Source organism: Danio rerio, chromosome 18, assembly GCF_052040795.2.
Source record: "Danio rerio strain M-AB ecotype USA chromosome 18, GRCz13ab, whole genome shotgun sequence".
In the NCBI taxonomy this organism is placed as follows: domain Eukaryota; kingdom Metazoa; phylum Chordata; class Actinopteri; order Cypriniformes; family Danionidae; genus Danio; species Danio rerio.
Window position 1 is genome coordinate 21,853,679 of NC_141038.1, and position 25,906 is coordinate 21,879,584.

The window sequence follows — 25,906 nt, forward strand, 5'->3', positions numbered from 1 at the left end:
AAACAAAAGTGGAGTGTTCCTTTAAGCAATACCAACAAAAGGCCTACCTTTAATATAATGATAGGTTGGTAAATGAAAATAGCAGACTGGTAAACTGTCAAATATAATGATTTATAGCTCAGTTATATGCATACTAAATTCATTTTTCCTTTATCCTTATTGTATTTTTCCACCCAGTGGCATATGTTAAGACTTTTAGTTTGCAAACAGTGACCTGGACCTGTGTGTGATGCTCGGTTGTCCCTAGAGCTCCACTCTTGTACTGTACATACAGGTGCATCATTAGAGTAGAAACAGCAGAGCAACGGAGGACAGTGTCACCTTTCCAGCAGTCATATTATTTTACCTCAGGCGGAAAGTTGCCCAGTAGACAGACTACCTGGCAGGCCCCCCGGGGAGCCCACTCTCCTCATCTCCACTCTCTCTTTCTTCATGACTTCTGGCGTCTCCCCTGAGAGTGCTTTCTTGCCTAACCTCCAGAGCGAGCCTCGCATTAGCTGACATTTCCAGCAGCTCTGAGCCTCGGCTGCTCCCCGCCACAGAAGAGCAGATTTATCGCACCCAAATGTGCGCCACCTGTCTACCTCCCTCCCCCGCCCGTGCCACCTCACCACTGCCACCAGTCACCATTACGGCCTGTCGCTCAGCAGGAAGCGGTAATACCCTCTCCGTCTCTCTTATCATAAACAGCCAATGTGTCATTTTTATTAAGGCTGAGACATGAGGCTGTGGCTTACAGATCATACTGCCTTGGCAGATTTCATGCTTGACATATGCGCATATGCTGCAAAGTCAAAATGAAACCTGACATATCAGAAGGCATCATTTTAAATCTATTACTTGAGCAGATTCGGGACTAAAGAGCTTTGCTGCGTGTAATATTGTGCCGTGAAGGTGGCCGTACATGTAATAAAAAGCAAAGCGTGATATTAAACACTCACGTCTGCCTTGCATTAATAAAAGCAGGTTGGAATAAGTAATTGAATTTGCTTTGACGTCCCCAGCACCTCGACAGCGAATCCCTTAGGTGTGAAGACCTTCATATTTCTTATGGTTTTCTCTTATCGCGCCTGCGTAAGCCTTAATATGATTTATGCCGAGTTCGGGTTTGTCTATTTATACAATGCTCTAAAAGTATGTACTCTTATTTTATGAAGAAAAGATACATACTTTTGAGTGTGTAATAGACGATAAGGTACATGTAGGACATACAATACTTCAGGGTATACTACTTTATTTAATGAATCGTTACTTGATGTGTCAATCTTCTTGTCACATCCTCCATTCTTTTATGATTAATTTCCCATGGTATTGAAGATGAAGTAGCATTATAATCTGGCATTTTCAGATTTTTCAGACAGAGAGGTTTTTTTTCATTCAAATGTTAATTATCTAACTTTTTTTTTTTTTTTTTTACAAAAGTTCAATATGTTGTTGCAGATTAAATATAACATGGATATGTAACATGACATGAACATCTTGGTAGCACTTTACTTGAACAGCTGATTCAGCTGAATATTATCACTCGATTGAATAGGTGTGATCAGTGGTTATCAGCTGATAGATATGAGCCAGTAGGGGCCTTCTGTGCCTACTGCTAGGCTCAGAAAACTTTTATTACCATGCAGCTGGCGACCAAAAGTTAACGAGAATTATTTAAATTATTCATTAAATTTTTTGTTTCTGTATTTACGTCTGCCCCATCCCTAAACCCAACCGTTACAGTAATGTAAAAATAGATCTACCAGAAAGAACAGGGAGAAAATTATGATGTTAAATTAAATTTATTGATGAGTATTATTTGACAAAAGTATAATTTAACAAAACATAGGATTTCTTTGACGGAGGCCCTGTCCGTAGCTTGATTTGGAAGCTTTTAGATCCAGCTTTGACTGCTGAGGACGAAGGCAGGAGCTGGGCCTTCCCCCTTTAACAGGGCCAAACTGGTGGTGGTGGGGAGGATGGTGGGTGAACGTCTGCGTTGGTACCTGGAACCAAACGAATGTTATTAATAGACAGCTTATATATTCTTTGTGTCTCTTGGCTATAGGTTGGCACTAATTGTGATGAGTGACATGATAGGTCTTCCTGGTAGAACTAGCGCTAAAAGCTACATATCTGGATCTGGAGTCTTCTCTATTAGCATAACTGATTAACCACAAGAATTATTTATATTTTTTAATAAATATCTTATTAATTGTATTTTATTAACATTTACCCCTACCCCAACTCTAAACCCAACCGTCACAGTAATGTAAAAGCAGATCCGGATCTGGGGTCTTCTCTATTAGTATAGCTGATTAGCCATGTGGATGGATGATAACAGCCTTCCAAGCCTACCAGTAGGCACAGAAGGCCCCCACCGGTCCATATCTATCAGCTGATAACACCCATTTGATCGAGTGATAACATTCAAAGCTGGTGTACTTAAAGGGGTGTTAATAAGACATGTTATGACACCTTTATAATCATTATATGACACGTCATGAGTAGTAATGAGAGTTAATGAAAACTGATGTTAAATGTCAATCAGTTATGTAATGTTAGTTATGTAATGTTGTGTTTGACATGTCTTTATGACAACTTGACATAATCAAAACATCCTTACTTCATGAATATGTCATAAAGTTAATTTTCATGAGGCCATTATAATTGTCATTAATATTTTGCCAATCACTTTTGTTAATAAAATTTATTAGTGAAAATATTATTGTTCTATCAAATTGCAGTCATTAATATTTAATGACATTTAAAATAAATTTAATGACAATTTTTATTTGTACCTCTTCAGTTCACCTAAAAAAAGATTAATGACACTGCTATACTGTATGTTTATGTTTATTATGATTATGACAGATTTTTGACAAGTTATGCTGCCTTGATAGTGTCAAGTTTTCTTGACAAAGACACTAACTGGTAATGTCAAGTTATAATAACAAGGTTATTGTTATCATAACAATGTCACCTTTGCATTTAAATTGACATACAGTAACTGAGCGAATTGCACTTATCAACAGTTATAGATGTCATAACTATAAAGGTTTTATGACACTCTAGGACCAAAGGTTTTTTTTTGTATCTTATTAGATATCCATTATTAATCATACAGACACCTTTCCCCAATACTCTGTACTGTACAGTTTGTAGTTTAACACTTTTTTCCCATGTAGTTTTAATTGAACTCGCATTCAACATGCAGAGCATTGATTACCATTCAGGTAACATATAATGCTATAGTTTAAGGCACACAAAGGCCCAATTCCAATTCTATTTTTGTACTCCTACCCCTTCCCTTTGGCCCTTAAAACAGAGTGTTATAGAGAAAGACTTCAAATGTTACCCCTTAGAAACAGGAAAGCACTACAACACACATAGACTTAAAAAATTTATTCAAAGATGATTCCTTGGATTTACTAAATTTTTTTTTACGTTAAGTGGTTGTAAACTATTTATTTGGGTTGAATTTAAACAAATTAAGTTGAACATTATTAAACCTAATTTTGTTTGTTTTAATTCAACACAAATAAACTGTTTGCAACAGTTCTGCATGCAACACTTTTTTTCAGTGTACTCAGGTCATCACGTCGCCATGAGCTCTTACTTCACATGAGATGGAAGATGGCGACTACTGTAGTTATTACAGTTGAGTTATTTTTTGGTATTTATCTTAGTATAATGTGGCAATAAGCTCGTAACTGTACTGTGCATTTACACCGTGGCCATATTCATCTACTGTATGTAAACACACAAACACAATATTAAGGGCTAAGGGGTAGAATTGGGATTGGGCCTAATTGTCGATTGCTATTTAGGATGGAAAGTATGCAAATTGGGACCCAGCAATAGAATTGTACTTGCAGAAAAAAACAAGGGTGACATGTTGAAAGCAGTGTCCAGTTCTGACGGCGGATTTGGGAGCGTGTGCAGAGCGTGTGCACTGGGAGACAGATGGCCTGGCACTCAAACAGAAAGGTCATGGAAGCAACAGTGTCCATGCTGGCTGTGCACATTCATTAGGAGGGCAGGAGAGCTGCAGGAACCTCCAGAGCACAAATTAATCAGCTCTGCATGGGATATATGGGGCCTTTAATCCATCACACTCTGCATTCCACTGATATATTAAGGTTATTAATAAAGACAAATTTGGATTACGTTTCGAACCGTGATATATGCACCCGTGAGTAATGTACCACAATTGGGAGCTATTTATAAATTAATGAAAACTGAGATATGTGGGGAAAGGTGTAATATTCACAATACTCCAGAAGCAATTGCTAGCCACCATCAGGTTAACACAATCTGAATCTTATCGTTTGTCGGTCTGTATACTGTATGTTTATATATAAAGTAACATAATATTATGCAATTCTACTTATAAGTATACTAAATTTACTCCTTTTTGTTTGTATATCAAGTCTAGAAAATGTTATATATTTGTTATATGTTTTAAAAAAAGTGCGAAAATACAATTAAAATAGTAATATAGTACAATATTATTCAAATTGTTTGTTTTCTATTTAAATACATTTTTAAATGTAATTTATACCTTGCATTCAAAAATTAATTTCAGCCACATTCTTCCATTCTTCAGGGTCACATGATCACATAAAAATAGGTGCGTTCGACTTTATGCACAGATGATCGAAATCTGTCTTTAAGCGATGCGTGCGGGTTCGAAATTTTGTCTGGCTTGATGCTGTGCCGATGCCACGTGACTGTCACATGTAGCATTTAAGAAATTCCAAACAAACACAATTAACTTTTTATGCCATCTCTATCTTGTACATATCATGCTTATTAAAAGACTACAAATATTTTACTGCAGTAATAACCTTTTTTTTTTTGTTAAATAATTTGTTATAAAGGCTAGATTGTTTGCATAGGTTTATTTTCTTCTTTTTTTCACAGAGACCATTTACTGTATTCAGCTCCTTTAAATGACTTAAATCATGTATTTTTTTAGTAAATAACCAAATAGGCTATCCACTTAAATAATTCTTACAGACTTGTAATATAATAAAATAATAGTCATTATTGATCATGCCACCCCATAAAAGTTTCTTAACAAATTAAGTTAAATAATTATTTATAACAATAACCATATAATAGTTATGGAGGGAATGCAAAGGGGTTAACATTGAGATATCTTGCTCTTTCTGGGAATTTTTCTACTGAAAGTGTAGCTCACCTATTTTACGAATGTCTTTTTGTTTAAACTTTTTGGAATAATGTGTATGCTTTTATTAGCCAAAATAATTGTGATCATTTATACTAACAGACACCTTGTTTTTGGATACATACATGTATAGCAAGCTTTTGTATAAACCTATAAATGTTAACCCTTTTTAGCATATTTAAAGAACTGGAACAGTATTACCACCATTTAACATCTAGTAGCCTAAAGAGTGATGTTTAAACTCCTACAACTTGTGCTTTGTGTTTAATAGACCTATTTATTTGTATTTATTTTCTTTTGGTGTGGCCCCATTTTCCCCCTTATTTCTCTCATACTTTTGTTATAGGCTGCTTAAGTAATATTTTCCTTATTGTTAAAAATTAACTATAGTTTGTAGAGACTATTCTGTTTTAGTTGTACTGTAAATTTTGTTGTTGCAATAATCAATGAAATAAATAAATAAATAAATAAATAAATAAATAAATAAATAAATAAATAAATAAATAAATCATTGATCACGCAATGTGACCTGTCATCATTCAGCAAACTATGAGCCTCGAAGTGTCCAACCTGACAGCCTCGTTTTTAACTCCACCCCCACCTGCGCTTGGCTAATCTCGTTGATTGCCGGCTGCAGCAGTGCTTCATGTCTAACACAACTATTAATTGCGGTAACATAGCAATAATAGTTGTTTATTTCAATTTATTTTACATATTAGATTATTTGTTTACATATCTCTTAGCTCATACTTTTATTACTGTTAAAATTATAATTATAATATAATTAAATATTTTAAGCGTGCCAAAGAATGATGTGAGCCAATTTTTTCTGTTTAAAATTCATTTAAATTTCCTTTCACACTAATATAATAAAGATAAAGTGCTAAAAATAGTTCTAAAACATTTTTGAAAACTTAGCAATTACCACTTTCACAAATTTTTCCACTTGATGAGTGATACAACTTAGGGTTGTCAAAATTACAGCCTTCGATACCAGTTAGTACCAGAGGATCTGTTCATGAGCAAATATACAAGCGATATGCTGATGGCTCAGCTGTTAGACAGTTTTCAAATGCTCAAGTGTCTGTGTATCTGTGTTCACACAAAAGCAGTCAAGCGATGGCCATTGGAGCCAATTACAGTCATATCTATTGAGCAAATGTATTTTAAAGTTACATCAACAGTGTTTAAATGTTTACAGGAAATGGACATTCTTAAAATGTTTGACGTCATTTTGACTAATATAAACATTTGGCCAATGACAGAACTACAGTTTACAGCACTACTAATGTTGTTGTTGGTTATTATGGATGCTAATATAATTATCACTATGCTTTAATTTGTTATTGTTGCATTTACTTTTGGTCAGTATATAGTTGTTGGATTTTTAGTTTAGTTTAGTTTGAACACTAAACTTATGTAAATTAAACATCCTGTTAAAAAAAGTTCAATTGAAACTTTGATACATTTTTGTTCTATGGACATGGTTTGGCTCTTGTATCACATCTTGTTGCTTTTTTGACTCTTCACACCATAAACAATATATATTTGAGTCATTGTGTCAGTTTGATCATTTTCACAATTCAGTTTCATTCCGTTGCACTCTGTCCAGCTGTTTTTGACTGAGAAAACACATCCAGCTGACAATTGACAGCCCTAATTTGTATGTCATTTGCATATCACACATCACTACACATTATTAATTGTGTGGTTTTACATCATATTTTACTGTGTGAATGTGAAATGTTATTAAAAAAAGACAGCCTTAAAACAAAACTTGGCTGTTGGCCCGGAAGAGGAAAAAAAAAGAAAAGGAAAAAAAGTATCCATATTAAAAAAGACGAGGCAGGGTAATATCATAGCTTATTCTCACTTTTCCTCATCTTTTTCTATATCCTTTGTGAGTGTGTCTGCAGGCTCTGGCAGGTGAGAATTGGGGGTGAGGGTTCTACGAATTCATTATAGACAAATGATTACAAATCTCTCTCCAATGAGCTTTTTTAATCAGAGGTGGCAGCGGAGGGTGTTAATTCATTCTGTGGGAGGGAAGGAAGGAAGAGGTGGAAAAGAGATTGGAAGGGTAGTCTCTGTTCTCATGGGCTCCTCGTCTATAATTTAACCACTGCGTGCAGGAAGAGTAAAATCACGCTCATCTCTGCTGCAGCCCGCTGCACTTTAAAGTCCACCTGAAATCAAAATGTATGTGATAATATCAATATGTTGATCTTAATGTCAGCTATAATCTAGTGTGTCCAAAACAATGAAACGTTTTACATTTCAAATCAACCTAGGATCATTCGGAAAATGTACCACTACATACATATTTGAAGAGTGCCAAATAGATCCCAGGAGGTACATTTTTTTGCCGTTTTTGTTTTCGCGAATACACCAGACGCCGCTCTGTTTGCTTTTGAGATCTCAAATGTCTCTCTCGAGTGCTATTCACGCCTGCTGTTCTCACGTAAATCTACCAGAGGGCGATGTTGACTGACTAACTGACTGAATGAATAAATCAATGAATGAATGACCGATCGACTGACCCACCCTCCTCCTTCCCTAAACCCAACCAACAGTTTAAAAAAAACCTTGCCTGATTTTTACCACGTTTCCAGATTTTACCACGTTCTCACCCTGTATTTTACTTGTTTATTTTATTTTTTGGTTTCTGTTTTTGTCTTACTCGCCTTCTGTAACTGTTCTTTGCCGGACCTAAACCTCATCGTGGTCAACTCCTCTCTGCGTTTCAAGTCCACCAAATTACATGGTGAGTTACTGGTGAAACTGGTAACAGCAGAAAAGCTGTCCATATGGAGGTAACTTGTCAGCTGGTAAGCGTGAAAAGGAACACCGTCATACCGCCCCCTAGCATTCAATTTAAGGATAAAATGCATCCATACTTACTTCTGGCTACATAATTCACGATCTCCAGAAATGTATATTGGCTACGTTTTCAGAATGAGCCTATGTTGTTTAGAAGATATAAGCAAACCTACAGTTTCTAAAAACTTTTGTTATGACATCGCTGTGCATTGGATTATCTTACCAATCAAATGCACTCTTTTTTCTGAAGCATCCCACCCATGTCAAGATGCATTTATACCAAGGGTCTAGTGTGTGCATTTTGTCAGTAAAGCCAGTTCTGTAATCAGAGGTAAATCTCCAGCACCTGCTTTCAGATGGAGCAGTGTTGTACTATACAGAGCCACATTTCACTGACAGGCTACCCAAACATTTTAAATGAATTAATTGACATGATGTAGAAATTTAAGATAATCAGTCTATGATTTGACAGCTGCTTGCGTAGCTTCTTAGTAATGTGCAACCCTGTTTACTTCTAAAAGTACATGGAAATACCACAAATAATAACATGGGTTTACTCCAAACTCACTTCATAAGTTCAGTCGAGTGTCTGAAGTAAATCTCTGTGAGAGATGATTCCATAGTCGTCAAAGACTTATTGAATCGATAAAAGCAGTTAAATTGGTTAAGTCTAGATAGGATAAGTAGCTGAATGGAAGTGCGATATGCTCATTAATACAGCAGCATTTTTTTATGACGCTGTTTAACAATATTTAATATTTTTACAGTACTGTGACGGTTAGGTTTAGGGAAGGGATAGATGTAAAAAATTAAATTTATTACGTAATTTAATAGATAACATGAATAATAATCTGTACAACTACTGTCTTTAAATTACTGCGAAGGTTGGGTTTAGGGTTTGGGTGGTGGTAGACGTTAATGAAATACAATTAATGGGAAATTTAATATTAATATATTAAGTATAATATATAATTAATAATATATTAATATTTCACGTGGGTTACTCATGGGTGCTCCGGTTCCCCCAAAAGTCTATGTGCTACATGTGCTATAGTTGAATTGGGTAAGCTAAATTTTCCTTTGTGTATGTATGTGAATGAGTGTGTATGGATGTTTCCCAGTGATAGGTTGCAGCTGTAATGGTATCCGCTGCATAAAACATATGGTGGATAAGTTGGTGGTTCATTCTGCTGTGGCGACCCAAGATTAATAAAGAGATTAAGTCGAAAACAAAATGAATGAATGAATGAACTTCTGGCCGCAACCATGTCTGATCTAACAACCAGTTAAATATTCTGTTTGATTTCCTGGGTTTATTATTTGCGGCATATTTGCATGCAAGTGTGCCCTCTGGTGTTCGGAGAACATTTTCTATTGAGCACAGAGCTGTGCTTTCCTGACAAGATGTGCATGACAATCTCAGCTTTTGCTAAATTGTGATTTCCTTTTTGATTGATTGTGCTGCCTTACAGGTAACTGGGACATACAAATTGAAGCGTGAATGACACATAGTGCACTATAAAAGAATAAATGCTTGGAGACATGCAGCATGAAGCAAAGCATGAGTCTGCTCAGACCAAAAAATGTATCGGCCCCATTTAAATTTGACTGAATTCTGTGTTTTGAAGAGGAGAAAACATTATACTTACTCAGCTTTGCTATTACAGACTGCTCCTGTCATGAATTGGTCTTATCTATGTCTATTTTTGAAAATGAGGAGGAGCAATTGAATAAGTCCCGCCCCGTCTTCATGTTTCAGTTGAAATTAAGTCACACATGAAACAAATCTGCATTCCAAAGCACTTCAGTGAACCATTAAGTCCACTATGCAGTGGAGAGCGTTTATGTTTTTGGATCAGAGAGGAGAAGCCAATTAGATCCGCTGTAGACTTTTCCAGGCTTGATTTGATCTTGGGTTGGAAGATCACCAGTGCATTTGTACGTCAGGATTTTGCTGATTTGTTGTGTAAGAAACCCAATCTCGTCACGCATCCTGTCGCAAATCCCTTTCGCTAAGTCCTCGTCGTATTTGTTGTCACAAATGTAAATGTAAGATGTTAATGACACTCAAGCTGTTTACTTAAGCCGAAAATAAGCCCAAAAGACTCTTTCTCCCCCCTTCGCATCCCCCCGTTCCCTTTATTTTTCGGCGAAAATCTGGGCTTTGGAGCTCAGTGCTGGAATGAGCAGCTCCCAGATGCCATCCCTGCTTAATAGTGTCTCTGAGCTCCCCTCACCACTCAGGTTGGCACCCACTACAAAGAGCAGGGTTGGCAGTAGCTGTGAGAGACTGGAGGAGATTACCACACATGCTGCTTAGACTCAGTCCATACTGCATTCATTGAGGATTAGTCCTCATCACAACCTACAGCCCTGGTTCATGGCCCGCAGCGGCGCTCTGTAAAAGCCCACTGCCTACCTGGTGCCATCCGTCTGCCTGGTCCATTTATCTGGCTTTATCTGATATGCATGGCCCACTGTTTAAGCCCCAGGGGTGGAAGACACATTAGCAGATAAAAGACAAAATGTATCTCTTATATATATTCATACACTGTATGACTGTTGGTGCTGGCCTGGTTAGTGCAAATGGAATCTGAGTGAATGTATGTATTTTGTTTTTAACATACAGTAGCATGACTGGGTTATAAATGAGAGTGAATTTATGGTTAGTTATTTTATATCATTTTGTGTAAATATTTTATATAAATATATGTATATATACACATACATATATGTGTGTGTGTGTGTGTGTGTGTGTGTGTGTGTGTGTGTGTGTGTGTGTGTGTGTGTGTGTGTGTGTGTGTGTGTGTGTGTGTGTGTGTGTGTGTGTGTGTGTGTGTGTGTGTGTGTGTGTGTGGTCTCATTTATAGGAGCCTAAAGTTATAGTAAAGCCTAAAGGCTCTGAAGGTTAAGACATCTAAAACACAAAAAAATCTTAAAGGTCTAACCTAACTATATAAGGAAATATATTTAAAAAAACGTTCATGTACACACTGTCACATGCTCTGATACATTGAGAACAAAATGTAATTAAAAACAATTAAAAGCTAAATTTACATTATATGCTAATAAACAAATTCATTTAACTTTTATATAAGGGTCAAAGATGAGTCAAAGTTTTAGTGTCTGTATCAATTAAAATGTACATACATGATTCTTAGAAGCGAAAAGAAGTTAAATGCACATACTGTGTACTTTCATGTTTCAGATTCAACTTTAATAAAATAAAATATAAAAAATGGCACATTCTGAAATACAGTACAGCTTTTTTTAGGGTTACAGACATCTACTAACCCTAGAATGCTACACAAATTCAAGATTTTTACCAGTGGTGTAAAGTAACAAACTACAAATACTCAAATTACTGTAATTGAGTAGTTTTTTTGTAGAAATTGTGATGAACTTAATGTATTCTTTTATTTTCCCTTGAGTGCATTCTTAGTGCAGTATTGGTACTTTTACTCCACTACTTTCCTTTAACCTGTAGTCACTACTTTTATTTCCTGTCTATGGGGATTAGAAAAATCAATCCTGTGATTCCTGTCTGATCAAACCGCGGATAGAAAGTAAATCGAATCATACTAAACTACCTTAAGACATGCAGCAAACAGTTTGGAAGCATTAAAAGTGTCCAAGAATATGTCCAAAATCTTTACACTTAATGACTGAGACAGTTTAGACTGAATGTCACTGATGAGAAGATGACTGATGTTTTCTGTAAGCCATTCACAGCGCAATACTCATTATACACTTTAGAGTACTTTTAAAAGGTCTACTTTTTACTCATACTTTGAGTAATATTTACAACAGATATTTTTACTTTTTTTTTTTTGACTTTTGTACTCAGATAGAATACAAATTAAAGGCATCTTTCAAAATATCTTCTATTGTGTTCAGATGAAGAATGTAATTTTCATTTTGGCTAAAAGTATCCATTATGCAGACCACAAAAACTAACAGCGCCGTAATTAATTTTCTCCATCAGTCTGAGCTGAGTATATTTTAAAGCTCCACTCCAGAGCGCAGCGCATTCTAGCAAAACTTTCCAGTGCATCATTGTAATGCAGTCCTCCGCTCTGTAAATAGAGCTTGCTTTAGACGGATTATTACGAGTGTTTAATGCCACGTGAATGGAGAGTTTAAAAAAACAAGAGAAAACCGAGCCAGATGAAATGGTCCGGCGCGTGAATTGGCAGCCGTCCACGTTGTAAGTGTAAATATAAACAGCATTAAACTGGGGTTGCAAATATTGAGTCCCTTGATACTAATGAGAGTGCTTTACCGCGAGTGGGCCAGGATTACTGAGAGGCCTTTCACGGCTCCGCTCACTAAATGCTGTGTATTGTAAAGGGAATCTTGTTTTCATACTGGACGCTTACACAGTCCACGCCCCCTTCAGCTGCCTTTCCTTCTGACAGATGCAAGCAGATTTTTGCTGTAACTGGATCTCTGTGCAGGAGCATCTCAGCTTCTTATTTTTCCCTTTCATTTCGGAGCGAGGCCAGCCTCCTGTGGAGAGGGTCCTGAACCCGCACAAACTCCGGCTTGTTATTTCGGTCGGTTGCGGTTTGTTCTAATGACCCTGCCCACTCAATCTGCTGCTCGGGAGGGTAGCGCCACCGTAAATGTGTTGATGTGAAATCATCATAGCGTGTCAGCATGTGGGCTGCGGTTCTGTCAGAGAGAAAAGAGCTAGAGTTCACTACACACTAATTAATGGGCTGAACTTTCCAGTCAGATTGCACAACTTTCCCGGCAATGGCTATATTTGCATCTCTGCTACGTGGGCTAAGTAGGGTATTTATGGGTAAAAATATTAACCGAGGTGTCACACAACTGATCCCGGTGTCCAGTTACCTGAGTGTTAAGAGAAGGTCAGGGAACTTTGAACTCCATTAATGCAGGGCATGTGATTGTCTTAAGTTACCAGGGAGGGCAGATGTATTAAGAACCAATGTGATTTTGAGTTGCATATTTAGAGGGTTTAATTGAAGGAGGATTTATGAAGGATGATTTCTTACTTTTAGGTAAAATGTTGTTAACAATGTGTCCATTCTATTCTGTTCCAATTATGCCATCAGAGCTTTTGTATTGCGAAGAATGAAGTGCATTAGCGGTCTTCAGTTTTTTTTTGTGATGTTGGTTATGGAAGTCATTTTTCCATTCATTTTTACCATAGGGAAAGTCTTCATTAAATCTGTATGAACAAAGGCAGCCTGTTAAGAGGTGACTCACAACATTATAAAGTTTAAAAGAACAAAGAGTATTTGAAAATTGGACAAAAAAAGACAAAAGCTTCAAGATTGTCTGCTCAAAGTGGTAGCTCCCCCAATAATGTAAATTTGCTAATAATTCTCTCATTCTCAGTCTATCCAAGATATTGCAGTCTCTTTTATTCAGTTGTGCATTAAAGAAGATTTTCATCTATAACCGTGCTTCTTGATGATTCATAAAATGCTAGTTGATGGGCACTTATGCTTTGCAGAGGTTGGGGTTTAAAGGTAATTATGGCCCGTTTCCGCTGACTGGTACAGTACGGGTCACCTTTATCAGGCTTGCGTTTGCACTGCCAAAAGGGTACCAATGATGAGAGTGGTGTACAACAGAGAGTTTCAGTCGACGTCTTTCTCGCTTAATGATACGTAAAAGTAAAGCTCTACGGGTCTTTCACATATCATACAAGAAGCACTTCTCACAAAACAGATGCTTCAATCACATAAATACTTGTGTATAAATGTTCATTACTAACCTTTCTTTGAATATAATTTGATTATAACTGCATATTAATGACAGTGAGAAATAGCCCATGTAACGTTTGCAATTATATAAAATAAATAAACAAATGCAACATACATGAATACATACAGCCCCTTACAGTCTCCGAAATGGGGTATATTTACATATATCCCACCCTCCATTTGCAGCGTTCTTGATCAATGTAGATATTAGATATTATCTATTATATTACTAGATATTTAGCAAATCAGAACAGACTAGACCAGCTGACCAATAAGAGGCAATTGCATATTTTTTAGAGAGGAGCTTCATAGAACATAGATCATAGATGTCAACATACCATTTGTTTGACAACAAAAAAAAGAAGGGTGTAGAATAAAGGTAGTAGGGTTGCACGATATTGGAAAAACTGACATTGCAATAACTTTTCTTCATATTTTATTTTTCATATTGCAATATTGAGTATAATTTTAACTCATGAAATGGATAGCTCTATTTGAAAATATTTAGTAACTGGAAGACTATTTTAAATGATAATGGGATGATTTTGTTGTAGAGTGCATTCACATAAAATCTAATAAACCAAATCACAAGCAAGAATATATACAGTTAAGCAAAGTAACAAATGAAATAAATGCTGTTTTTCTTGGAGTCTAACAGTGTTAAGGTACACAAATTGAATGATTAAATGTTAAATAAATAACACTGTATGATCTTCATACTGCACATAAATGCAACTAATGTTTTTTGAACATACAAAAAATTTATTTTTCTGTGCCTGAATGTTGGTACAATTTGATACAATTTTGTAATAACTTTATGGTTAAACTGCAATTACTCCACAATCATGTGTGTTAACTCCTACTCAACTATAATTCTTATTTGACACTGCAGATCCTAAGATCATGTAACTATTGTGGATGTGCACATTGCAATATCAATCACAAAATGATATATTGTGCAGCCCTAAAAGGTAGACATTAAAAATCCTTCATTCTTTCATTTTACTTCGGCTTAGTCCCTTTATTTATCAGAGGTTGCCACAGCGGAATAAACGCCAACTTATCTAGCATATGTTTTACACAGCGGATTCCCTTCCAGCTGCAACCCATCACTGACAAACACCCATACATTCTTACATTCACACACACACACACACACACACACACACACACACACACACACACACACACACTATGGCTAATTTAGCTTTTTCAAGCTAGTACTCGAACCAGCGACTTTCTTACTGTGAGGCGACAGTGCTAACAAACCACTGAGCCACTGTCTTGCCGACATTAAAAATCATGTATTATTTTTTAATGAACCATAAACACATTGTAATGAATGCACTCCCTAAACAGAATCAAATATTTGAATGTATATAGCTTATTGACCACCCCTTTAAATTTGAACACATTTTGTAACTGATTTATTGCCCTATGGAGAAAATAAGTGCTGTTTTATCAATGAACACAACTATTATACTCTTTAAACAAATAAATATAGTGACACGGTGCTGAGTAAATCATAGCAAAATGTTCACTTATGTTAAATTAATTTATTTTTCATTTACATATAAAAATTAATAAATATTTCTAAATTATATCAATTTCTTTTCTGTACTTTAGTGTCCAGCAGTATGTACAGTTGAAGTCAGATTTATTAGCCCCCTCTTAGGTTTATTTTTTATTTTTGAAGTTTCCTAAATTGTTTAACTGAGCAAGAAAATTTTCACAGTATGTCTGGTAATATTTTTTACTTACAGGGAAAGTCTTATTTGTTTTATTTCGACTAGAATAAACACAGTTTTCTATTTTTTAAAATCCAATTTAAGGTCAAAATTATTAGCCCTTTATGCTATATTTTTCCGACTGTCTACAGAACAAACCATCATTATACAATAACTTGCCTAATTATCCTAACCTGCCTAGTTAACCTAATTAACCTTGTTAAGCCTTTAAATGTCACTTTAAGCTGTATAGAAGTGTCTTGAAAAAAATCTAGCAAAATAGTATTTACTGTCATCATAACAAAGATAAAAGAAATCAGTTATTAGAAATGAGTTATTAAAACTAGTATATATAGAAATGTGTTGAAAAAATCTTTCCGTTAAACAGAAATTGGGGAAAAAAATAAACAGGGGGGCTAACTATTCTAACTTCAAATATATATATTTTATGCTGAGCTTCTGTAAACTTCAAAAATGTCCTGATTCTTATTCTGATTAAGTTCATGTTTTTTTGAGATGATCATTGTCATGATTGACCATGTATACTTTCTTCACTTCAGTAAACTGCATTTAGTTGGCTCACCTGAAAGCAGGCCAAGTTGTGTGTGCTCATCTCCTGTCTGTCCTGGTGTGAGTAATGGACTCTTGCTGAGCTGCAGAAGGTGGCATGAGGACGAGGGGCAGGGCTGGAGGGTGCTGAAAACCAAGCTCTCAGGGTACAAGGGGGGATCCTTGTCTTTCACAGCAGGGCCCTGTTGTCACCTCTAGTGTGTGTGTGTGTGTCTGTGTGTGTGTGTTAGCAGAGAGCTTTGAGCAGCTGAGGTCAGCGTGGGGATTGTGTGTCTGCTCTGCTGTAAAAGAAGCTTCTCTGACAGGAACAGCCTTCACCCTTTATATGGGTAGATAACAAGCCCATACACCTCACAGCAAGAAGGTCACTGGTTCGAGCCTCGGCTGAGTCTGTTGGCATTTTTGTGAGAATTTTGCATGTTCTCCCTGTGTTTTTGTGGGTTTTCTCCAGGTGTTTCGGTTTCCCCCACAGTCCAAAGACATGTGGTATAGATGAATTAGGTAAGCTAAACTGGCCACAGTGTATGTGTGTGTGGAAATGGATGTTTCCCAGTGATGGGTTGCAGCTGTAAGGGCATCCGCTGCATAAAACATATTCTGGAAATGGCGGTTCATTGTGGCAACTCCAGATTAATAAAGGGACCAAGCCAAAGAGAAATTGAATAAATGAATATAAATTCAGCAGGGATACACTAAGTGAAGTTTTTCAAACTAATTTCGAGAGGAGCACGTGACATAATTGACTGCAGCTGGCCTCCCATCTACACTCATTAGTTAGCCAATCAGATCTATCATAATTCACTATAAGTAGCCTAGCTAGATTTACTCCCTTATCTTCGTTTTCCGAAGAAACCCCCCATCCACCCCTTTCTCCTCCTCTCCTCCTTTCCTCCTTTAAAAAAGAGGAGTTCTCGAGAACCACCTGATCTCGTACTCCCCTCACATGCTCTATGGACCTGGCGGGAGCCCTTGGCTCAACTGTCTCCGAGCTCAGGGTTCTCTCCCAGGACAGCATGCCAAACCTGCTTACAGCTGTCAAGCAATATCTAAGTGTGAACTCTTGAAAAGGACAATAAATGCATTTATTTTGACAAAGGATCTCAAATTCAAATAAATACTTATATTGTTACGTACATAAATAAACTTTCAGGGTTATCACAAAAATATTAAGGAGCTTTTTTCATGTTAATATAATAAAATTAATAAATAAAGTTTCTTGACCACCAAATTAGTGTATTTGAATGACTGATACCAGAAACTGATGTAATGACTGGTAAAAATGCCCAGTGAGGTCCCATTTGAAACAAGCATTTTTTTATTCAATGTTTGACGTAATGTCAAACATTACAATGAAGATTTAATGAGAAATTGAAAGAAGACGTGAAAAAAAATCATTGATCTATTTAGGCAGAAGCTTTGAATGTTTATTGGTTTTATATATTCTAAACACATATTTTGTCACTGTTTGAAGCACACTAGATAATAGATATCCTTAAAAGGCTAACTTACTAACATCTAAAAAAGCCTTTATTTTAAATGTACACTACCTTTAAAAGGCCATAAACCTAGTCTCAGCAGGGTGTTTCTGCATCTCTAGTTTGAAAAAAGTCAGGAAAGTGGGTGAGTCCAGCTTTGTTTTGGTAGGAGTGTTGAGTGGCGAAAGAGGGAAGGGTTTACATGAAAAGGGGAGTGTCAGTATGTGCACTACAGCTGTTTTTAGAGCGGTAACACAAAGCACAGAAACAGGGAAGATAGACAGTGTCTACATTTACATGGACATCAGTAATCTAATTATTTGCCTTAATCTAAATAAGACAGTAATATGGTTAAGGTTTTTCCATGAGTTTCTTTTTTTTTTGTTACTTTCATGATCCCGTGTGGGAGAAAAACAACCCTCCGCATTTCTCGTTAGATGCAGAGACTCGGTAGGTGCCAAGAATAGCGTCAAACAGCCGTATGTGTATGTGTGTATAAACTATCCTGTCGCAAAACTTGGTGGCAATCAATCACGGCAAAAATCCTAGGCGATTAAGTTTACATGTTTACATTCGGAGAGCAGCATTTACAATGGATTTTTCAATCCATAATATTGTATTGATATTACTGTAAACTTACTAGAGTAACTAAATCATTTTGACCAAGGTATGTCTTTAAAAATTAAAAGAGTACTTCTGGCGATACTAACTTTGCCATCTGAATAAGCATAAACTAAGAACAATGATCACACACTTACCAAATCCGTAGAGACAGGACAATCAATACGAACTGGAATGCGTCTTTTTTTTAAAAGGAGACGAGCGGAAAATTTGAATTTCACCATTTCCAGATGCAATAATCTCTCATTTAAAAATGCTCCTTACAAATATATTTTTGTCGCGTGTTAGCAGACCACAGTAATCCACAGTAAAATGTGGGCCCTCATGCAGCGGTGCTCTCATCGCAGGAAATTGGAAACAAAACCTTCGTTGCGGCACATTTATAAACGTAACACTGATGACCCATGTCTCTGAACAATTCTTCTTTTTTCACTTGTTTTAATTACGATTGGCAACACTACATGGTGTCTCTCTGCCATCTCAACACTCTAAGAAGTAAAAACAATCTTCAAATCTATATCATGCATATTAATGAATTTGCATCTCATACACAATAGAGCGTTCTAATTGGTTTAAACCAAGTCTTTCTCATGAATTAATGCTGAAAACTCAATTATGTCACTTTGTACCAGCCGGTACAGACATCCAGTCTACACTCTGGAATTTACATAATGATCTCATGGCCGTGACGTAGCTTCAAAATTTCTTTTCAAACCAGAAGAACGAATTAGCTTGATCTTTTTGTGAAATACATGTGTCCTAATAGTGTTTTTAGCAACATGGGACACATATATATATATCTCAAAAAATGTGTTTTGGTGTTTCGTGTCTTTGCTATATGTAAGTTATGAAGTGTGTCGATAAAGTATTTGTCAGTCCAATACCTCCAGCAGATTTGGAAGCGTGCACTGATTGGGCACTTTACTGTCTCATAAGGCCGCTGAAGAGGATTTATGAATGGAAGTGACGTGTCACAACTGTCGCTATAGGTGACATGATAATGACAACATGGCAGATGTTATACATCCAATTTGCATTCCTACTCCATGCATTCATTCTGCATGAAACAAAAAAGTTATGGATATGCAAGTTCAAAAAAAAACGTAGTACCATTCAGACAGCACACCTTTCAAATGATTTGAAAAGGCAACGCTTGAAATTACAGACTTCTTAGATGGAGTAATGCAGGTCACACGGGACATGTCAACACCATTTCTTACACGTCCTTCTAGCCATTACCTTTCCAGCAAATTTTAGCTTCACAGTGATTCCGTTTGACGATGAAATGCAAAGGTATTTGAAAAGGCAGCTCTCGATATCACAAGCTTCTTGGAAAAGCCAACACGTGAATATTTAAGTGGCTTCAGAGCTAAACGTTTTTTCGCCCGCCCCTCCCTCGTGGTCCGGAGCAGTGTTTGTGTATTTTAAGTGCCTCTGAGAGTATAAAACTAGCAGGCCGGGGCAGACTGCGGGTGTCTGGTATCATGTTGAATTAAAGCACTGTCAACACATTGAGAATGGCAGGGTCACATTTCGTCTCGCTCCCAGCCTGCAGTTCTGTGGGCAGATGAACATAGTGCACTACTGCACATTAGACACACACAATTACAGCACTGGGATTGCACCGTTTGGTTTTATTTGGGGGGTGCTTGTCATTTGCTTTTGTACAGTTTGGTTCAATACACGACGACCAATGATGATATTCGATCCAAATCCCCCTTGTCATCAACTGTCACGCTTTGTTTGCTGAATATTGTCCTGTAAAGTGAGCTTGAATGGCATTTCTTATTGATGACATCAAATGAGAAAGGATGACATCTTTTGTCCCGCTGCATTAGCGTCAGGATGAATTATTAAGGATCTGGAGGGCTGGTTGGCGGCTGTTGCTCTGCAGTGCTTCACTTTAGTATTGATGTAGTACGACACCATGTCATGTCTATAAAGGGGTGTTTTTGCTTGGAGGGTGAGAAGTGCAGCCCTCCTCTTTCACTCTCTCTCTCTCCCTCTGTTTCTGTATCTCGCTTTACCACTGCGTGTACCAATCTGTCTCTCCTCCTCTTTATCACTGTATTGCAGAGCTGTGCTGAGAGAAGCAACTCTACTGTGGAATTTAAAAACATATAAAAGGGAATAGAGATTTTTTTTATCTCATAATTCAGTCTTTTTTTTTCTCAGTTGCAAAATTGTGAGTTCATATAAACAGCTAAACTCACAAAGGCAAGTTTACTGAATTACAAGTGTCTGGCTTTTATTTTTACACCCCACAGTTCTGTATTGTTTTCCTTGCCAGAACTTTTGATGTGAGTTTGATATCAGACAGTTTTGACAGGTCAGATTTTTTTCTTGAAACTAGAAACTGATTGCAATCATTTAACTCAGTTGTAAGAAGTCATAATTGTGAGTTAATAAGTTGCACTTATTTTATTCTCATTTATAAAATATGATTATATTTTGCAAATATTGTTTCTTACAATTCTCTTGATGATTAAATAAATGAATTAGTAATATATATATATATATATATATATATATATATATATATATATATATATATATATATATATATATATATAATTTATATATATATATTTTTTTTTTTAACTATTTTGTTTAACTAAATTCTGAATTTTATCTCATAATTGTTGCTTTTTCCTTGCAATATTAGTATTTATCACAATTATATATTTTTCTCACAATTGCTAGTTGACACTGTAAATAAATTAGGTCAGGGTGCCTTCAAAAAATGTAATATAACGTTTGTTTCAAGAGTTCACACTTAGCGGATGACTGTTTATAAAGCGAGTTTGGCGTGCTGTCTCGGGTGAGAGCCCTGAGCTCATAAGATCCTTGAGCCCGGGGCTCCCTCCTATTTACAGGGTGAGAGGGGAGTTTGAGCTCAGGTCTCGAGGTCTCCCCTCTTATTTAGAGCTGATGACAGATTAAAAATTGCTATATAGAGACATACTGCTGGTTAAGAGCTCTGCTATAGTGCTCATTTACATTGATCAATTAACTTATGACGCATGTTTTTGGACTGTGGGAGGAAACTTGAGAACCCAGGGGAAACCCAGGTGAGCATGGGGAGAACATGTAAACTCTACACCGAAACGACAACTGGCCTGTTAATGATTTGAACCAGTGACGTTCTTGCTGTGAGGCAACAGTGCTAACCACTGGGCCACCATGCCACCCTATAAAGGGAAAGGTGGAAGAGGGGATTCTTCAAGGCGAAGATATATGAAGTAAGAAACTTATAGTAATTTATAGTGAGTTATAGAATCATCTAATTGTTGAATCATGCGTTAATTAATGCGGGACCAGCCGTGATCAAGCAAGTTTACGGTTCATACATTTTTTGAGACATACATTTTTGTTAGATTTTTTTTTTTTTACATCGTAGAAATAAGTAATTTACATCTTGCTATTCTTTTTTAAATTGCAATATATATATATATATATATATATATATATATATATATATATATATATATATATATATATATATATTATTTTTTTTTTGTAAAAAAAAAATTTGGGATTTTGCCCTTTATCAATAGGACAGATTTACAGACAAAATGTGGGGAGCAGAGATATGGGAAGGATCGGCAAAGGACATCGAGCCGGGAATCAAACTCAGGTCACCGTGAGCACCAGGGTGCTATATGTTAAAACACTAACCACTAGGTTATTGGCACAGACAAAAAATAATAATAATAAATTTTTTAGAAAATTACAATTGCAAATAATTAGATTTTCTCATGTATCGTATGAGGATTCTAAGTTTACATCTTTTTGTCTTGTTTTGTTTTTCGAAAAAATGTTTCATTTGTTTCCACAAAATAATACAAAGGATGGCACTGTGGTTCAGTGGTTAGCACTGTCAGCTTACAACAAGAAGGTTGCTTGTTCAAGTCCCGGCTGGGTCAGTTGACATTTCTGTGTGGAGTTTGCATGTTCTCTACGTGTTCGTGTTAGTTTCCTCCAGGTGCTCCGCTTTCCCCCACAGTCCAAAGACATGCGCTATAGGTGAATTTAATAAACTAAAATGGCTGTAATGTATGTGAGTGAATGTGAGAGTGTATGGGTGTTTCCCAGTACTGGGCTGCAGCTGGAAGACCATCCGCTGTGTAAAACATATGCTGGATAAGTTGGTGGCCAAGGGAAAATGAATTAATAAAAATAATACAAAAAATGTGTAATGTTGACTTTTCTGTTTTGTAATTGCTAATAAAAATAGGTCACATTTACCATAATTTTTTTTTTAGAAACAAGCTTTACTAAAAAGCAACACCATGAGAGTTAATAAAAATATCTTCCAACGCCTCCGTCCCATTTATTGTGTGTGGAAACATAAAGTTGAGTTTCATCTTTTTGGATCTGACTCCTCTACCAATGTCCCCGGTCACTAATACATAATAAACAGAGAAATCTCTCACCAAAGAAAGAGCACCGCTGGCCTTAAAGCATGCATGCGTGCTTATCGGAGCCTTAAGGGCACAATCAAGCTGAATTATACGTGGCTTGATTTACTTCTCACATTCTGCTGTGTTTGGTGTCTGCTGGATCTGCAGTTCTCTCTCGAGCTGTATAAGTGTGTGCGTTGTTTTTTTCTCCCTGGAGAGTCTTGCTTGAAGGTGACATCTGTCTGCGGCTCTGTCACTGCACTATAAATATGCCGGTGCGGTAGGTTTGTGTATGTATGTGTGTGTGTGACAGAAAGCACAGTTGATCAGATGGTTTGGGCTGAGTTCAACTGCATACCTGCTAGCCGTTCTGTCACCTCCGTGGAGCTCTTCATTATTGGCCTGCCTCCTGTATGCAGGTCCAGACATGGCTGAGCCCCAGGCAAAACACAATCTACACATAAACACACAGGTGCACACAGGGGAAGAAACAAACTTTGGCCTGTGTAAGCAAATAAAGTGTGTGTTTGGTAGGCTGGGTGTGGAAAACATGGCACACTTCAGCTGCAGTGAAAATCATGTACTATCTGGCAGGAGTATCTTGAAGAAGTGCAAAATTTTATCTGCTCAGTATGCATGATGCATTTTAATTGTCCCTATTCCACAGGTGGGATATTTTTCAGTACAATGTAAACCCTTTAACAAGATTGATAATTGTGTAATTGAACTTTTGTCCATGAGTTAAGACAAAAAAAGTCCAAATTTACTAAAAGACATTGGTAAAAAAAAAAAAGGGGTGCAAGTTAAAAGAGGTAATACTTTTTATCTTATCTTGACCAGCTTATTCATACATCACATATTTCAAGAGCAATCTGAAAAATGGGGTGACAGTTATGGGATTACAATGTTTGACTTTTAAAATAAATAAATAAACTCGATGCTGATGGCTATTAAAGGTGTGAATCTTTAGTTGCCTCTTTCAGAATTCAGAAGATGGCCATTCAACTATATGATTCTCAATGCATAATGATGTATCTTTTCCTCCAAATTTTTTTATCAATATTTTTTTATCATTTTTTTAGTCACGGAAAACTTTTTGTCCATATTTCAAATTAAAATATTTTCATTCAGAGCTTTAATAGAGCACTTTAATATGTACCAGCCCAAATTGCCAGCAACTATTGTTTTGATTTTATTTCTGGGATGATTATACATTTTTTTTAATGTAACAAGATTTCTTACAATAAAGCAATAAAGTTTAACGTACACACGGTTTAAAAGTTTTAACTCTGTATTAATTTTTCTTCATTTATAATTGGAGCAATGCTGGTCTTTTTAACATTCTGCTCTTCTAAGAATTTAGTTTCTGAGGCAATTTTAAAAGGACAATCGTTTTCTACTTAAAAAATAATAAGAAATGTTTCCTGTGTTTCTTTAAATTATTTCAGAAGGATGATCAATAGGGATGTCAATGTCTTAAAACTATTATATTTGATTTACCAAAGTCACATCAGTGGCAATTTCACATCTGTCACATCCATAACAGGGAGATGTCACATCTATAAAGACATTATTTTCCTCATAAATGTGAAAATATTAAATTAAATAAAACCAATCATTTTTGTTTCATAAAGAGAACTCTTATTATTTTGATTAACGTTGTTTCTTTTGGATTGTGCAGTTTAATTCACAGAATTTTTACAAAGCATGTTGTATACTGTAACCCGCAGACTTTTTTTGTCACATCCATAACGCATATTTATTTTCCTCAAAGTAAAAAACTTGATTACAGATTGATATTTTTCTGGTCCTAAAATATAAACAAAAGTTTCAATATAATGTTAACATATACTTTCTATGCGAATTTATGTTTTGAGTTTTTACTGCAAATGTCACATCAGTAACGTTACTGCATTTATTTATTTAAAAAACACATTCTTATTATATCATTGAAATAGTCGATTTTAATTTTGTGAATGTCACACATCAACATTGTGTCCAGTTCAGTGTGTATTATGAATTTCCCATCACAATAGATGTATCATCATGAATAGATTCCACTCACTGCGTCTTTGACTTCTCTGTCAAGGCCTTTATCCCAGACGTATTTACAGTCTCTTCGAGGAACGTGAATTCAACCACAAAGGCTGTTTTGTCTGTCAGAAAGCTCTGTTTGGGGTTAAGATGTGGTCTGTTAGGTCTTGTTGACTGGGTAATGTTTGTATTATCTGAAATGAGGCTGTTTCCGTATGCTGAGCATATGTATTTGTACGTGCGTGTTTGTGTGTGTGTGTGGCGGAGTAAAAAGACAAATTGCATGTTTCCATTAAATGAAAAAAAGCGCATCAAAGTTTTTAGTCTACAGCATGTTTGTCAGCAGGTCTCCATGCTTATGACCCTCACAATGTGTGTCAGTGTGGCTTTTGCTTTCGCTCGACTTCATTCGGATGAAAAAAGAGGCTTTCTTCAAGTAAACATTTTCATTGGAAAGACTTCTCCAACCACCTAAGGCCTGCTGTGGTTTTTGGCATAAGAGTTGGGCTCTTGGCATTTTTAGGATATGAGAGGTTTGTCTTGGCTAACTCCGCTGGCCTTATGTCTACAAATGTTCTCTCTGTCTCATTGAGAGAAAGATTAATGTTGATGTTTCGGCCCAGCATCGAGGGGGAAAAGGTAAATTTACCATGTGTCTCCAGGGAGGACACATGTTTATTCTGCCATCTCTACATAAACAAAAGAGGCACATGCGTCACAGGTGTCAAGCACTCAGCGAGATCACAGCAGGCCTCAATCTGTTTGATGGGCAGGGCTATTAAACCAGCAGCGTGCAATTTCCATCCATGTTTCTTTTTTTTTTTTTTTTCACTTCAACTGATTTTTATGTCATGTTTATGGTGGCTTTTTTAACACGTAATAGCTGTAATTCTGAGGAACTGTGTGGAAACCGTTTAAAGTGTTGCTGTTCGCTTATGAATAACTGTTTATAGTCTACTTACCTCTTGGTCGTCCTTATGAAAATATTGCTTGTAAAAATATTGCGCATGAAAACATTTTATCAAAGGGTTAGTTTAGCTCAAAATGAAATTTCTGTTGTTGTACACACCCTCGAGTTGTTTTAAACTCAATTTGCTGGCTATTTTTTATATATTTATTTATTTTTTTGTTTACATTTTTTTTTTATCTGAGATACATATGGATTAGGACTGCACAATATTATGTCTTAGCATCGATATTGCAGTGTGCAATAGTCATTTCGCAGACATCTGCAATGTAGTTGGGATTATAGTTGACCATACATTACAGTTAACAACATAGTGGAAGCATTTTAAAATGTAAATTTCAAGTGAAAGTTTATTATTTTAATTTGTTTTTTAAG

At 36.2% G+C, this 25,906-nt stretch overlaps 1 long non-coding RNA gene across 10 annotated transcripts in view; it reads left to right on the top strand.

Moving 5' to 3' along the window:
- Positions 1–25,906, top strand: part of LOC147839717 (uncharacterized) — a 126,299-nt gene that overhangs the window by 14,974 nt on the left and 85,419 nt on the right. Inside the window, exon 5 of one of the 10 annotated variants that reach the window (XR_015514929.1) lies at positions 21,685–22,448. The exons of the other annotated variants lie outside the window; for them this stretch is intronic. This is a non-coding gene — a long non-coding RNA (uncharacterized LOC147839717). Of the gene's footprint in view, positions 1–21,684; positions 22,449–25,906 lie in introns of those variants that run through there. 10 annotated transcript variants of the gene reach the window in all.